Consider the following 18,396-nt stretch of genomic DNA (forward strand, 5'->3'; position numbering starts at 1 on the left):
GAGACAAAAAATTAAGCATTTAGAATGTTCAAATGGACCACACCATAGGAAACAATTGAATTGAACGTTTACCATTGAAATTTTTCTTGGGGGCTACACAAGTTTTGGATCAAGCTTATATTTTTGTTTTCCCTTCATCCATATCTGTATGATCTTATGAACATGTTGGATGACAAATAAACATCACTGTGGGGCTTAACAAGGTTTCAACGGTGGAAATCATTATCCCACTGTTTGTTTACTGTGGTGTGATCCACTTGATATTTGGATATACTTCAATTTTGGGCTCAACCCCTTAAATGAGATGGAAAAACGGATTGACAGTGTGGACCATGTAGATACAAGTTAGGCCCAACTAAGTTTACTTAGTACAATAAGAGTGTATTGTAATCAGTATGTAATCCGATTTGCAAACAAAATCGTCTAACGTTTCCGTTGGACTTTTCCTGAAATTTAATTTTTAAAATATATTTTTAAAAAATAGTGCTGTGCACTTATAGTGACGTGGATCAATAATAAATGTGTAATGGGCACGGATTAGGTACTTCCTTTGCCCATGCAGAGCTCGGGACATGCTATACATGTACCCCTTAATTGGTGGAGAGCAATTATGTTAGAGGACGGAGGACACATCAGCAAATAGAGGCGTTAGTCTGCAGTTGTACTCATACTCGGTCCACATAGAAGCCCAAAAGTTTCCTCTTTTTCGGTTTTCTATCTTTTTTTCCGGACGCGGACGGGATAATGACAGGTTGAGTAGCGAGACTCACTACTGAAGTGACATGGCCAAGTTCTGTGGACCCCACCATGATGTATGTGTTGCATCCACACCGTCCATACATTTGAAGGGGTCATTTTAGGGTATGATCCAAAGAATAAGGCAAATCCAAGGCTAGAGTGGACCCCACCATAGAAAACAGTGGGGAGAGTGATAATAATACCCATGTTATGTTTACTTATAATTTTTTAAAAAAGTACATTGAGATGATAATAATACCCATGTTATGTTTATTGTCCAATTTTTAACCACTGACTATTTTGCTTTTAACCATCTATTTTCTACCAACTAATTAAATCGATGGTTAGGATTGCTTCATCGTTATAAATCTAGAAATATGCTCCATCCGTAATCGGACGCAACTTAAGCCGTTGGATTATCACCCTTCTAACATTGGTCCCATAGCTTGAACTTTTTTATATTTTTGAGAAATTGTAACCAATGTGTACAATTTTGTGAGTGAATCCTACCTATCCGCGAACACGGATTAGTTACTGACGGGTTGAGCAGCGAGACTGGCTATTGAAGTGACGTCACCATCTTCTATGGGCCCCACCATGATGTATGTTTTGTATCCACACTGTCCATCCATTTGGAGAGATAATATTAGGGCATAATACAAAGAATGAGTCAGATCCAAAGCTCTAGTGGACCCCACCACAGAAAACAGTGGGGAGAGTGACGTACACCATTAAAAAGTTCTAAGGGCCACAAAAGTTTTCAATCAAGCTGATATTTATGTTTTCTCTTCTTTCATGGCTACTTTAACACATGAATAGGTTGGATCTTAAATAAACATCATGGTAAACCTTCAGAAGGTTTCAACTGTGGGAGTCACTCTCTCTACTGTTTTCTGTGGTGGGGTCCACTACAACCATGGATCTGCCTCATTCTTTTTATGATGCCCTCAAATGATCTCTCAAAATGTATGGGCGGTGTGGACACAAAGCATACATCATGGTGGGCCCACATAAGTTGGTGATGTCACTATAGTAGTGAGTCTCGCTACTAGGGATGTACACGAACCGGGCTAGCGTGGTTAACTCGCTCGACTCAGCCCGAAAAAGCTTGACTCGGTCCGACCCGGAACTGAGTTCGGGTCGGGACGGGCCATTTTCTTCAACTTGAAACTGAGTTCGGGTCGAGTTTGGATAGGTCCCAGTTTGGCCCGACTCGTTCTAAAACCCAACTCGACTTGGCCCGACTCGGTCAAGTGGTGTGTGTGTGTGTGTGTGTGTGTGTGTGTGTGTGTGTGTGTGTATTCAAAACTCTACCCGTCCCTTTCCCCTTTACCCTTCTGGGATAGTTCACCGCCCATCTTTGAAGTGACAGTGACTCATCCACCTCACAGATGTATAACTTGAACGACCTAGATTCATCCAAATATAAAAAGGAATTATAATGTCCTGACTAGTTAGATTTTTTGTGGAGTCTATAGTTCAACTATCTAAACTGTTGATCAAGAGCCTTGTAATGGGATGCGGATTACCTGCCAAAGCCCTTCCCACAAACTTGTTGTAAGGTCTGAAACTGGCCAGACTCGCCCAATTGATGACCAGGCCGGGTTCCGGCTGGACATGTTGGCCCAGTGACTGAGCCAGGCCGGGTTTCGCTGGTGACCGGGCTGGGCCGAGTTGAGCCCAGTTCGACTCGGATCGACTCGTGTCCACCCCTACTCGCTACACAACCTTTACTAGCAATACGCGTCTCCTATCCAATTTGAGTTTCTTGGAATGCATGTTATTAGTAGTAGCCATACACGCTATGAAGTGACGTAACCCAGTTATATGGGCCCCATCATGATGCATGTATTATATCCACACTATCCATACATTTGGAGAGATCGTTTTAGGGCATGATCCAAAGAATAAGGCAGATCCAAGGCCGGAGTGGACCCCACCACAGAAAACAGTGGGGAGAGTGATGCCCACCATTAAAAAGTTCTAAGAGCAACAAAAGTTTTTGATCAAGCTGATATTTGTGTTTTCCCTTCTTTCATGTCTGAGTTAATACATGAACAGCTTGGATCTCAAATAAACATCATGGTGGACCTTTGAAAGGTTTCAACGGTGGGCATCACTCTCCCCACTGTTTTCTGTGGTGGGGTCCACTCCAGCCTTAGATCTTCCTTATTCTTTGGATCATGCCTTAAAATAATCTCTCCAAATGTATGGACGGTGTGGATACAACACATGCATCGTGATGAGGCCCACAGAACTTAGCGACATTACTTTAGTAGCGAGTCTCGCTACTCAACCCACGCGTACACGTGTATGGAAAAGGTAGAAAACGGAAAAAGAGGAGACTCCAGGGTTCTCAGTGAACCGAGTACCCCTTTCCATCAATTAAGGCGCTACATGTCTAGCCCTTCTAGAGCTCTGGACGGGGCTAGTACCTAATCTGCTCCCACTTGAAATCGGGTGCTCACGTCAAGCGGATTAGGTACTACCCCCACCTATTCCGAGCTTGTGATAGGCGGAGGCTTCGATGGCGATTGAGGGGCCACTGTGATTTATGAAGTTTAGTCAAACTGTTCATTAATTTTTTTCATATTATTTTAAAACATTATTCCAAAAATAGGGAAGATCGATTTCTCAAGAACGCAACACGGTGGTAATTAAATTCCTACGGTTGGGAATTTTTTAGCGATCACAGAAGTTTCAGATTAAGATTATATTTGTTTTTTCACTTCATCTAGGTGTACATGACCATATAAAAGGGGTTGGATGGGAAATAAACAATACAGTGGACCCTCGGAAGGTTTCAATTGTGGGAGTCCTTAATATTGTTTCTTCCTATGATGTGGTCCACTTGAACCTTGGATCTGCCTTATTTTTGGTCCAATAAGTTAGAATGATATGAAAACAAGGATGGACAGTGTGGATAAAATTCGCGCATCACTGTAGCCCCTCATTGGCCGAGCTCGAAATAGGTGGAGGAAGTACCCAAGGGATGCCGGGTTTCCTGCGAAAGCCTTTGGCAGGAAATTCCTGCGCTGGAACCAGGTGTAGCCCACTCTCATATTTGTGAGAAATCCTTCCTTCCATTATTATTTTTTATTTTTATTTTTTATTTTTAATTTCATTTTAAGATATGAGGCTAAAAATGAATCGTATCCAACTCTCAAGTGGGTGGAAAACATGATAATTGAGTGTCTACGGTTGAAATATTCATGGGGCCAAAAAAAAAATGCTATTATTTGTGTTTTAAGATCATCCCAGTACAAATTACGTTATTAACGGTACGTATGGCATGTAAACATCACTTTCGAACATAGGGTGGTTTCAACTGTAGAAATTTTCCTAACTACATTTTTCTTTAGTGCGGCTCATTTGAGTCTTTTATCTTGATCAATTTTGGTATTATCCCTTAAAATGATTTCACAAAACGGATGGACGGAGTGGATTTCTGAAAAACATCACGGTGGACCCCACCTAAGTTTCAAGCGCAGGAACTTCGTGAGAAAGGCTTTCGCAGGAAATTCGCGTCCGTACCTAACGCGCGCCCGCTGCTCACAGGATCCGCACTCATAAAAAAAAAGAAGAAAAAGGGTGGGTCGCTGGCCCCAGAGCTTACTTTCGACTCTCTTCTTCTAAGTAGCTTATACAACAATGCCCGCCCAATCTCAACCTCTTAATGCCGTCCTCGTCTCCGCCCCTCCGGCGCAAGATAGATTCACCACATCCTCGAGGAACCCGAACCCTAGAGCCAAATACCTTGATCGCTTCGAACTCTTCCTAACGTTCTTGGTGATAATTTCAACTCCATTAGGGGCTTTTTTTTTTTATTACCCGCGGATGAATGAAATGTCTTCATACACCGTCTCCTCAGCTACCGTCGATCCCTTCAACATCTCCTCGTCGCGATTGACCGCCGCCTGGAATATCTCCTTCTACGTCAAGAACTATCACACGCGGCTAGAACTCAAACTTGCCCATGTCCAGTCATCCATATACTATGGGTCCCACCTCCTATCACAGGTCTCCATCCCTCCCTTTCATGTGCACCCGTGGAGGCATGTGACTTTCCAGGCCCACTTGGAGAGCTTGGATGTGGATGCGGCCGAGTCCATGGTCAGGGAAAGGCTATTACATGGGGCCGTGGATTTCCGAATTGAATTGCTTGCTCGGGTAAAGTATATGGGCTTTCTTTCCGACTGGTCGAAGTTCAGGATTTCGTGTGAGAACGTGACATTTGGATTCCCGGCTACGGATAACGTGGGGCCGGGCGTTATGTTGGGCCCACCTCGGAGGTGCAAAATCTTTGTGGATGAAAAGCCTAAGAAACGGCTATGAATGTATATCTCTCCTTCTTTCTTTTCTTTTTCTTTCAAGTTGTACTTTGTGATTTGTGGTTTTTAGAAGGATTACCACCCAAGCTCAATGATATGAATACCTACTTTATCCATTGGAAACACTTTACAAGCTGGCCAAATACACAATCTGATTACATGTAAGCATATTACCACTTAAAAAAGCCAAACGGAATAGCATGTAGACTAGGTGTAATGTGTTTACAACTTAAAACTTTATAGGTATCCAAATGACCCCTTATCTAAATTTTGTATGTATCTAGGGCTGTCAATGGGCTGGCCTAGCCTATTGTGTTTTGGGCTTCCCACAATTTTAGGCCCTTTAGCCTCACATGTGCTAAAATTTTAAGCTCGTTTACAAATCCTTCAGGGCTCAGGCGATGTCTCAATGCCCATTGGCCTGACCCAAGCCTAGTCCCCTCAGCCTTGGCCTAAATCGGGCTAAAAAGACCTCGATCCTGACCTTAGCCCTACAGGGCAGCTCGGGCCATGGTTCGTATTGTAAGGAAAACGGGTGACGTGATCAAATGTTTGACGTAGTCCAAGTGTTTAAAAAATTGCGGTTATACCCTCTGACTCGATGGATCTGATTACGTGAACCTGGATCCAAAAAGTGCCTTTAAATTTTTATTTTTATTTTATATTTTTTTAAAAGAAGAAAAGATGGACTTTCATTAAGAAGTCACCAAAATGATATCTAACAGCTTACAACCTTAAAAAGCTAAAAAGCTAGATACTATCTTATGTTTAGACAGGTTGCAAGATATTATCTTTCAAAAATGCATTACAAGAAGCCCAATCAACTGCAAAAGATTTCGCCCTAGGGATGACAAAACAACATCATTCTCCACATTTTTACACCAATGCCACTAAGATCATCAAGCGCCACTCCACCCGAACATGCTTTTGAAAACATATCTAATGCAGGGGCATTTTCACATCGGGCTTGAGTGGGGTAGCTTGTGGGATGCGGGGACACACTCGGGGTGGGCGGCCCGTGTGAGGCAGGTGGCTCGTGAGAGGTGGGCCCCACCCGTGTGATTCGGGTGGCTCGTGTGAGGCGGTACTCATGTGATTTGGGCCCACGATGGGGGTTTGGCCGAGGTCCTAACCCATGAGATGTGGGGCCTGGGCTATGAGATAAAGGGATTAATTTGCCACGCTCTATCAGTTCGAGCTTTTAGAGCAAGTGATTAATTGTCCTGCATCAAATTGGTATCAGAGCGAGAGGTCTCGTGTTCGAGACTCCTCACCGGGGGTGATTAACACAAGGGTATTTTTACATCGGGCTTGAGTGGGGTAGCCTGTGGGATGCGGGGACACACTCGAGGTGGGCGGCTCGTGAGAGGCGAGCCCCACCCGTGTGATTCGGTTAGCTCGTGTGAGGCAGTGCCCATGTGATTGGGGCCCACAAGGGGGGTTCGGACGAGGTCCTAACCTATGAGATGTGGGGCCTGAGCTCTGAGATAAAGGAATTAATTCGCCACACTCTATCAGTTCGAGCTTTTAGAGTAAGTGGTTAATTGTCTTCCATCAAATGTCGGGCTCGAGTGGGGTTGCCTGTGGGATGCAGGGGCACACTCGAGGTGGATCAAGGTATCCCGTATCGGTATTGATTAGCATAATGGTGCCTTTCGATACCGATACGAATATGGGGGCGTAACGGCCCGTAACGGTGTAAATATATATTTTTTTTTGGCCAAAAAATATGAAAAGATATGGATTAAATCCGGAATATTCTAAGCATTCCAAATATGCATTCATTTATAAATTGGAACTTGTTTATGGTGGTGTAACGGTCCACACTTTGGTGAGAAGTTGTATCAGACTGTCTGATGAATTTATGAACTAGACAACCTGGATTTGACTGCAAAACTCATATATTTAACTTTCTAGCTATCTACTATCAATGATAGATATATTAGAATGAATGTAATATGAAAATATCTTACATGTGTAGGTGTTTACAATTATTTTTCATAATTTAGTCTATATTAAGTTATTAACAATTTAACATACAAATGGTTGTGACTGTGATTCTTGTCCTGTGACCTGTCATCCTCAAGTTAAGAATATTAAAAAAAAATAATTAGTAGTGTCCATTATACTCCCCTGCAACTCAAGGATTACTTGATTGGTTGTCAGGGGAGCTATTTTAAATACAAGTTCGGCAGTGTCAAGTGTGTGCTTGACTTCTTGCAATAATACTGCTGTGAGCTGTCTACTGCAAATACTTACCTTAATACCAGGGTAAGGTAAGTATTTGCTCTATCGAAAACTTCTTCAATATGGCCCCTTTGATTTCTGAAGCAATGATTGTTCCTTTCCACCCAAATATTCCATAACCCGGCTATGAAATGATAACTTTTATAATTTCTGCATTATATCATATATCTTGAGTTAGCCATGTTATGGCTACTTCAACCCTTCCCTCAAGTGCCATGTCAGCTTGTTGATGTAAGACATTGGGATGTTGATCAGGTGGCACACCCAGCATGCATGTGTCATGGCAGCCCATGGCTAAGGATGCATGGTATGTGGACCATTGCATTTTATCATACATATGTACCTTGAATGGAGACCATCAATTCTCTTTTTTCCTGGGGATCCATTTTTATTGTAAACATGTACCTGATCTTCCTAATGCTGCAGGCACGCCGATCCCAAACATGTCCTTTCACAAGAAGAGGCCTGGATGGGTCCCACTTAGCCACACACGTAAATTCGGTCATATCTATCTGATGCATGGTTTACCTAGAGTTATTATTTATTTTAGGAGGTTCCTATATTTCTCTCTCAGTTTCAGTTTGTTAGGGAATCTAGATTATTTCCAGGTAGACAGAGAGATTGGATAAAATGAGGAAATCGACATCTATAAACAAGGCCATATGCCATATGTAATTGGCACATTATCTGAAACAGGGGATGAGATGTGTCACTCAGGTGAAGAGAGAGGGAGAGAGATCATCTTGGGGAAAGGATGCGCCACGGTTGGGGGTGTGTCTCACACACAGGGGAGAGGAGGGAGACATGCTTTTGATAGGATATGGTGCTCCTTACCATAATACCATGCAGAGTGCGTTTTCACCATGGTTGCATCATGATCTGAACCGATTTCAAATTCTCATTACTCTCTTAGCTTAAATATTATAATCATGCCTCAATGATTCTCATAACATTTGACTCTTGGATATGAATATGAGCCATCAAAAATTTGATGTCCAATGTTCCAAATCCATCCTTTCATGCAATCGTGTCTTCTCAACAAATCTAACGATGACCTTTGTTGCATAGAATCCAGAATTCGAATTGTTCATGTCATCATGGAAGATACTATCCAGGGGTGAAAATCCCGTCCATACCTCAAATATGATACTGTGGGCACCATGTCCTATAAAAACCCACTCACTGTCTGGGCTACACAGGGAGAGAGCACTATGCGCTCTCTTTTTCCAGGTAACTCTTAAGCTGTTCACCCGCTTTTTGCCAGTAAAATCTTGAGCCGCATGTTGCAACTTGCAAAGCATCTGGGCCTCCAAGTTAATAAAATACACTCTCTTAAAATGTCTTCCCTTGTTACTTTAAATATTCGAGGTGCAGTGCTGCTGTAAAACGAATTGCAGGTGTAAGCTTGTCCCCGTCAATCGTGTTATATATTAATGTACAATAGAGAAAGATTCTGTTTTTTGGTAGAGGTTTTTGGAGGGGGAATCCAGCAAAATATGAATGAGCTCATATTTAGGTGCCACCCAAACAAGCCATTAATTTTCTTATTGAGGGAACTATTTATAGGTTTTTAATCTACACATATTTTGGTCATATTGTACTGACACCATGGGTGTGAAACTGGAACTGAGACCGATGTTTTCTTGCTTGAGCAATCTAGGAAGCAAAGTGGATCCTTTTTTGTCCATAAAAAAGGAAGAAAAAATTAACTATATTTCAACTGAAACAGAAGAAGAATTGAGAAACTTCCTGTTGTTCTCAAGCTAAGTCGGATTGGACAATCTCAAGTATTCTATTGGTGATGAAGAAATTGATGTTTAATACGAAAAGTATAGCAAGGGTTCACATTGCATGGAGAAAAGGTTAAGATCGAGCTATTCATACAAGAGAAAAGGAAAGAAAGGGCTAAATATTTAAAGGTTAGGATCTTCGAAACTAGGAGATATTCAGGGGGCCCCCAATCCGCACTAGGCCCATTAGATAAATGGGCCCCAAATGTGTGGAATCCTCTTGCATCTGCAACTCTAAATTGCTGATGGATGATGAAGCCCGTAGTTCATCTTCCACTTTATATTCAGTATTTCCCTTTCTCTATTCCTGTGACCATGTTTCTGATTGGCGGCTATCTGTTGCTCGACTTGTACTTGATATGTCTTCATCTCATCATGATCATCTACATTCCATCATTCATTAATTTTTTATTTTTCATGACTCCATATTTTCAACATTTCTACATTCTCATTTCCTACATTATTTGCTCCTATGAGTAGCTGTGTGGTAGCAATATTTTTGGATAGGAGGTTAGTTGAAATGGACGTTTCGGTAGGTATTTACCCTTGGATGCATGGCTTACTTTTTATGACCTTCATTCACCTCCATAATTCCATTCCCATCCCGGCACTTGCACTCAAGACATACCAGGGTTTTAAATTTCAGAAGTTATTTGTAAAATAAGAGGGACTACCTTAGCCCCCATTCCCAAGTCTTGAAATTCACATCAATTAGGATTTTGGACTCTTAAATTTCTTGGTTATTTAGAATCGTGTAGTAAATTGTTACAATTGGGTGGCAAATTCAATGGTATTCTTAGTTGTCAAGAAGTATTTTGACAAGACTGCACTTATGAGCAGTTACAATCCTGCCATTCCCTTACCCTGATAATTTGGATTTTGAGCCCGTACTTGAGTAATGCAGTTCAAGTGATTATCTTGAGAATTTGCTTCTTAAAGGTACCCTGCACAGATCTTTTCTCTACTTGATATCTAAACCAGCATACAGGTAATATAGTGTGTGACTTATATTAACATGGCCCACTAGATGGAAAACATTGAGATATCATAGGTTTTTGCCTGTTCATTTTAAATGTCCTACACCAGGATACCTATGTAAGATCTTTGGGGGTTGTTATCAGTCCAAGATATTGTTTGCGAAAATGAAAACTTTAAGCAACACATTGTAGCCTCTTGAATTTTCTTGCCAATATCTGTTAACTCTTTTATACTACATATAAAAATATGCTAATAATAGTAATTTCTAGTAAGAAAAAGAAAAGCACTATGCTGTGTGGAGAATGCTATGGCTACTTGCTAGAGTAGTCATCTTGTCAAGATCGGGGCCCACCTTTTTTATGTTCCATGGCCTGAAACTCAGAACAGTCCAGTCGTTAGGTGGGCCATGCATTTATGCTAAATGTGGATTGTTGGTCAGTTGGAGGCAGCAGTTCAGTGTAAACAAATTCAACTTATTATTTTTTTGTTTGTTTTAATCTGGTTGACATCGTCAAAAGTGCTTGCTTGCCTCATGCTACTCATATTTGTCGCTGCTTCCTGTCATTTCGCCACCTCAAGTTATCATGCCATTTTTTTAATTTTGCTTTTGAATAATTTTAACCATACCTCTCAAACACAAGTTGCTTCTTTTGGAGCACCTTGGTTCAAGGGGAAATGTTAGAATGTGTTAGTTTTATCTTCTAGCTTGGGATATTTTTCCTTTTTTTTTTTTTTTCGATGCGTATCCGTTTGAGGAGGCATGTATATGTTTTAGAGCTCTCCAGATGTGCTACAGCTTCTATATATTCATATTATTCTCAGATAAATAAATTAGATTAATTCTAGTTTCTAAATTGTAGTCTCCTGTGGTCTAACACATTGTTTACTTAACACATTCTAGTTTTGAAGGTTACTATAGCTGTCATATATCTCTGCTACAATGTCTTCTGTTTTTTTTACTTGTTGATTTTAGGGTTTCGTTTTGTTTTAATGAATGGAAGAATATCGTCAAAACAAAAGTAGTATACCAACTAGCACTATAGATCAAAGAACAACACAAGAAAACAACCGCCAAAACAACCACAGATCATTTGGCTACAAAACGAAGCAAAACAACAATCCTGAATGGAAATGGTGTTGTTATGAGCCTTGGCTATGATCGACTATGCCATACGTGTAAAATTCACTCGTTCGACCCAAAGTTGAGTCAACTCAACTCGGTGAGATTTGGGGCTAAGTCAGTGAGAAACTCAGTTTTGAACTTGACTCAACCAAGTTTTGTAAATTTACTTTATAACTTGGTCTGCTCATGATGAGGGATATAATCAGACACTAAACCTCATTTAACAGAACCAATGCCTTCCCCCACTGTGAAAACTACGATTTCTTTTTAACCTGAAAAGTAGCAGAAAATATAGTATGTGCCATTCTTGTTTTATATTATTTAGTTATAAAAATTCTCTTTAAATACTGCTAATATCTTAATTTAATTATTAAATATCGAGTAGCTTAAAGACTCAATTGAGTCGTTGAGCCAACTCGACCTGAATGGACATCTAGTTGAGTCGAGTTTTCGGGTTTTGAAATATGTGGCGAACTCTCTGTGCCAACTCCTCATAGCAATTTTTCTTCTTTTTTATATATTTTAGTATAGGATGTTGTATTAGGTTTCCTACCTATTGATTTCAAATGATATTTAATGAGTTTGCTGCTGTTATTATTGTTTTTTAATATAAAATGACTGTTATGTGATTGATTGATTGATTAATCTTTTCATTTTCTGGTTAGGATGAGGAAGCAACTAGTTGTTAAAGCTTGCCATGGATCCAGCACTAGTAGTCGAGATCCTCTGTTCATTTCTTTCTTTCTTTCTTTTGAGAAAAACCTGACAGTTTTACGGCCTTCAACAAAGAGAGCTATTGTTGAGACAAGACCTGTCCCAGTCCAACTTCTGTAGATAAAATGACTAAAATGCCCATTGATGTTCACCTTTTTCATTTATGTTTATCTTGTTGGAATTATGGACTACATATGTCCATCAGTCAATGCAATGATTGGATTAGATCGTTCGCATGACCATCAGAGTGGGACCCACACAATTGTTGAGTGCACATATACATGTACTGTGGGTTTGGATGCAGCTCTCCTCACAGTTCATGGGATGATCAGGGCCATTGATCTGGTGGTCCAGTATGTGGATGTGCCATGTACAGGAAAGCAAGGAATTGGACTACGGTGTCCCTCCGTTCAAAATGAATGGCTGGCCTCCAAACAGCAATTCAGATCGCTTTGAGTGAATTGAATTGGATGTATTTGCAATTTGGAAGCTGTCATTATGAATTAAGATGGTCCTGCCATTTTAGTCATTTCCTGTCTTTTTATTAAATTATTACAATTCAGTCAAATAGCATATCCAAACAGGTCCACATGGGATGAATGCTGGATGCTAAACTGAAATGCAATATTCAATGAACTAGAAATTACCCAAGTGGATCTACACCTACTCCTTTCATAATTACCTGATTTGCTGGTCTAGATGGCACTTGGGATCGTTTCGAACAAACATGATGGGCCTTCAAACAGCAATTTGGATTGTTTTGAGCTAACAGAATTGGATGGATTGCAATTAGTAAGTTGTCAATTAAAATGGTCCAGCCATTTTGGTCATTTCCTCTATATTTTAATTAAGTTATTGCAATTCAGTCTAATAGAGCATCCAAACACGCCCACGTGAGCTGCATTCTGGATGCTACACTGAATTGAACCACAATATCCAATGAATTATAAATGACCCAAGTGGACCCAGCTCCACTCATTTATAATTCCTGGCCTCCAAATAGCAGTTGAGTAAACATGAATTGCAATTAGGAAGTTGTCATTATAAATTAAAATGGTCCTGCCATTTTGGTCATTTCATCTATATTTAAATATTGCAATTTGGTCAATAGTGCATCCAAACACGTCCACAAGCTGTGTTTTGGTAGCCTGTTTGGATTGGTGGTATAAAAAAATGGTAGACTTGGAAAGGAAAATGTCATAGCTGAGGAAAACCATACGTTTTCACAGCTTCATTGTTGATTTCTTTTCCTCAGAGAAACTTGAATTGAACTGCAATATTCAATGAATTAGAAATGGCCCAAGTAGATCTAACCCCACTAACTGGCCACCAAATAGCAGTTCAGATTGTTTCGAGTAAACATGAATTGCATGGGATTGCAATTTGGAGACCAGACCATTTTGGTCATTTATTTACTCACTATTTCAATTGAATTATTGCAATTCAGTCCAATCACACATCCAAACGGCCCATGAATTAACCCCAAGGGATCCAGCGGCAATGCTGCAATAATAATAATAATAAAGCAAAAAATAAAAAATAAAAATAAAAATCACTTTTATCTACAAACATTAATGATATTTACAAGTCGTATGTAACCTATGTACTGTCTATATACACAATCTAATTACAGATTGAGAAGTACCAGACCCTGAAGAATTTACATGGACCCCTCAATTAGAGGGAGATGACACACTTATTTACAATGTGTTATTTCTACTCACATGGACTGGACATTTGATCTTTTTAAATTTTCTTGTTATCCAAATATATGAGGATTTCAGGAATACGATCGAATCAGTCTGAACTTCTGCAACGAGAAGGCTTTAAAAAAGCTTCGGAAGAGGAACCCACCTGATGTTTCTTTGGGAGGTTCAGGAGGCTTTGCCACCCTTTGTTGAGATTTCTACTCTTGTGATGCATAAACCATTCTCCCGGAATATCCTTGTGATGTCTGAAAGAAGCCCGACTCGATCATCCCTGCATAATTCTAGCTCTAGTCCCTACAGGGCGAACCATTATAATACATGAGAATGCGAACCATTCAATTATTTTAACAAATCAATGGTAGAGATGATTGCTGGGCCATCTCTAGCATCGCCAGGGTACACGTGGCAATCATGTTAAGTGAAATAGAGCCATTGATCTGCTGGGCCAACACATTCATGTTCCATAGACCCAGAATCACAAATTATTGTAGCCATTGTGAGCAAAATCGTGAATAAATGTTGTGAATTTCTGATGGTATGTTCACATGTTGGCCCGCCAGATCAGTTCCAAATAGGTAGATTGATTTTCATGTGCACCGCAAAGATACTCAAGATGGATAAGCAACCATCATCTACCATTGCTAGCAGCTTCTGAATCACAACTATACATCTGATGGGAGCTTTCATCTGCTTAGTGACAGATACCTCGGAAGCCCGCCTCTCAATTGCTGCTTCAAAGCATTGAGTCACATGTTGCCGCTCGGCTTGCAATCCCAACCGAACTCCAATCCTAAACTCTATCTTAGAAGCCTAAACCCTAGGAACCCTAGTCCTAAACCCTGGACTTAGCCCAGCCAACCCAATTAGCCTAACCCGAAACCCTAGGAACTCAAAACTCTAAAGCTCCGAGTCAACTCGGCAAGTAAACTCACCCGGTCAGCCTACTCAATCGAACAACCTATTCAACTTACCTAATTAAGCCTAATTAAGCCCAAACCAAGCCGAACCCAAACCCAAAACCAAGCCCAATTAAAAAATTGGCTAAAACCTCAAAGAAGCAACCCTCACAACAGAGCCTCCACACGCTTGGAGGATGTTGCCTGCCAAAGCAAGGAGTTCGAGTGGAGACTGACGACAACTAGGTTGCCATGGGCCACGTAGCACTCCTCTTCTTTTGGGTAGTGTCTTTCAAGTATGTGGGTCTCTCATTTTAAAAACCTTAAGTGTGGGTTAAGGTACATTGACTCCGATACACATCTCCTTACTCAAAATTACCATTTTGCCACCTCATCCAACCCATTAGATGATGTCATGTGACAATCTTCAATCCCAACCATTCAACCATATTTTGTCCTTAAGATCACCAAGAATTACTGAAAAATTAGGTTGGGAGACTATAAATAGCCCAATTTCCTTCTCATTTCAAGCATCTCTTTCCATCTTTAAGGATCCGCTCCTATCTAGAAGCACCAGGAGGGAATCCATAAAGCCATCCTTCCACCAAGGAGAGAGAGAGAGAGAGAGAGAGAGAGAGAGAGAGAGAGAGAGAGAGAGAGAGATACACTCCTATCACCATTGTTGCATGTGGTGTGGTTCACCTTCGATTTGAATCTGTCTGATTTTTGGGCTTTTGGTTAAAATGATCTAGAAAAATAGATGGAAGGCGTGGATAAAACACATACATAATGGCAGGGGCCACAGCACCGATCAGTTTCGAGATTTCTGTAGTACCTAGATTTCGGTACTGAAGGGATCACTGCCAAATCCAACTCTTTTTTCTCACATACATTGGAGCTATGCGGGACTATGGGGCGCACAGTGATGTGTCAGTAATGTCCAACACATCCATTAGATAAGTGTTTGATTTTAGTCTAGAACTTGAATACCTAGCCTGATCCATAACTGAAGTGGGCCACGTTCACTAGGATGGAAGTGTAGATGGTAGAAACTTCCAAATGCAATGTGGGGCACAACGCATTTTATATCGCATCCAACCAATTAATCAGGAGTGACCTGTCACGCCCCGAAATTCAAGTAGAGAGTGTACACCCTCATAACCGAGTTTTGAGTCATAACTCGTACATTATGTACTTAACTCATTTTATTATATAACTATTTAGAGACAAAAGTAATATTAATTTTACATTCCAATTATAGATCCATTCACAATCATTCACACAAAATGATTTAAGCATCAACATCCGTTCATTCTTAACATCTATTAACATTCAATTAGCATAAATTAAGCAAATTCATCAGTTAATACAATTTACCAATGAATCTTTTCTACAGATAGGGGTGTACACGAGCCGAACCGAGTCGAGTTGGCCTCAGCTCGGCTCGGCTCGGTCACCAGGCACACCTAGCTCGAACTCAACTCGGCTCGATGACCGAGCCAACATCTCCAACTCGAGCTCGGCTCGGTGAGCCATCGGATCAGTTTGAGCCGAGTTTGAGCCAGTTTCGAGCTTCGAGGATTTGTTATTGGGTTTTGGTGGAGAGAAAAAGAGTCGAATGCGTGCACTTGAATAGAAACGAATTGGCGAGAGAGAGAGAGAGAGAGAGAGAGAGAGAGAGAGAGAGAGAGAGAGAGAGAGGGAGACCTTTTTCTTCCATCCAGTAGGAGCAGCTGAGCAGGGAGTTCAACAGAGAGAACTTCAGGGCCCTCACTTGCCATTTTAAGCCCTTTTAAGGGAAAGAAGAAGAATAATAAGAACGAAATAGAAAATAGAAAATAGAAAAGAAAATCAAAGAAGGGAAAAATATCTCTCTTTGAAATTTGAAACGAAAAGCACAAAAGTAGAGTTGTAACAGATAAGACGGTGACAAACGAGATAGAGTAGTGAGAGAGAGAGAGAGATTAAAGAGGTGAGAGAGTAGAGAGAGAGAGAGAGAGAGAGAGAGAGAGAGAGAGAGAAGGTGATTAGGGATTTAGGGTTTTGATTTTTGAAAATTTGGGGTCGGGTGGGGAGAGATGCATGGGAGAGGGCTTTGAAAATTTGGGGTCGAGCGGCGTGTGTTCAAAAGGGTAAAGCGATTAGGGTAAAATACACACACACACACACACACACACACACACACACACTACACGACCGAGTCGGGCCGAGTTTTGATACGAGTCGAGGCGAGCTGGGGTCAACTCGAGATTGACTTGAACTTGTTTTCGAGCTGTACAAAATGGCCCGACTCGGATCGAACTTAGTTTCAAGTCGGGTCGAGTCGAGCTTTTTCGGGCTGAGTCGAGCGAGCTAACCAAGCTAGCTTGGTTCGTGTACACCCCTAGCTACAGACCTAGACAATTCAATTAAATAAAAATAATCAAATGCTTAAGATCTTACAACTAATGCCATCATTCATTATATATGAATCATATTATCCTAACAAGTAAAATTTAATTAAATAATTAGGATCCAAATGCAGTTAGTTCTTCTTCTGATGGCCACTTCTCACGTGGGTCATGCACGAGTTTAGCCACAAGTTATTGTTTATGTGTCAACTCATCAGCTAGTTGCTCATCTGTATGATTTTTTTCATCAATAAAAATGTAAGTTGGTCAGGCTTTGTAAGAAAACCAAGCATGGTTCATACTTATTCAAATTAAGATATAACAAAAATAGAGTATGCCTAATGTTATGGAAGCAAATGGTGTATGAATGCATTAAATGAGATGATCGTCTATCTGCTTGGGTTGGATATCGTTAACCCGCATCCACTCATTGGGTGTGCTTCCACCTTCTGGTAGGCTTGGGCATATCCCGCATCTGGTAACGATCTATCAGGATCGACGTTTCTTCTAGGGAGGGCCCCTAGGATTGACAATGCAATGTGTTTGTATGATGGATGATGTATGGATAACTATCATAGTTACTTATCTTGATCAGAACATTCATATGTGAATTTAATGTACGATTATCATGATACATGCAATTTGGCACATATTAGTATCTGATTTACTGTAACATATGCAATTTGACACATTAGCATGTGATTTGCCGTAGCATACATTCACAGTAGTTAAATCAATGACATCATAACAAAACACTCCAATCAGTGCATCAATCAATCAAACATCACAAATAATTTATTTTAATTCAAATGAACATGAGACACGATGGGATTACTCACCCGGGTCTACTAATGAACAATTTACATGATGATTAGATTGATTTGAATCTAGAAATCCTATCAATTATATCCACAATATTATTATTCATCTGATTATATTATATAGTAGAGCCCGCCTTTGATTATTATCTTAGGTGGCCAAACCCTAAATGACCAAATAATTGAAATAATATGTTTATTAAATTTAATTATCAAAATTTATATTTTTGAAAATATTATTCAGACAATTATCGATTGATGTCATCAAATCGAGAAAATATATTTTAAGGTACACTGATCATTGAATAAAATTTAATTAATTTAGACATATTTATACCCATCATTGCTCACTCCTTGGTCAAAACCAAAGAAAATCCATTGATTTGATAATATGAACCATTCATATGCTTATTTATATCTAGATTCTGAAATTGAATGAGAAATGATTAATCAAGGTGGCTCACCGGATGATTGGATTATCCAAATTCTTGAGGTCTTGGCATATTTTACCTCTACACATTGGATGAATGGTGTGGATCTAACCATACATACATAAATGACCCATCTCGACCTTCTACGCCAAGTGATATAAACACTTGGGCAAAAATCCGAGCTTTCCTTATTAAACATTTCCATATCTGACCAGTGTGGCCCATCTGATG

General features: G+C 40.3%; 1 long non-coding RNA gene across 1 annotated transcript; it reads left to right on the forward strand.

Annotated features, from left to right (window-relative positions):
• Positions 1–4,338: 4,338 nt before the first annotated feature.
• Positions 4,339–12,079, forward strand: LOC131221199 (uncharacterized). Its single transcript, XR_009159100.1, has 2 exons — positions 4,339–5,075; positions 11,873–12,079. It is a non-coding gene; the product is annotated as an uncharacterized LOC131221199 (long non-coding RNA).
• The last annotated feature ends 6,317 nt before the right edge of the window (positions 12,080–18,396 follow it).

This window comes from Magnolia sinica, chromosome 12 (genome assembly GCF_029962835.1).
Source record: "Magnolia sinica isolate HGM2019 chromosome 12, MsV1, whole genome shotgun sequence".
Classification (NCBI taxonomy): Eukaryota; Viridiplantae; Streptophyta; class Magnoliopsida; order Magnoliales; family Magnoliaceae; genus Magnolia; species Magnolia sinica.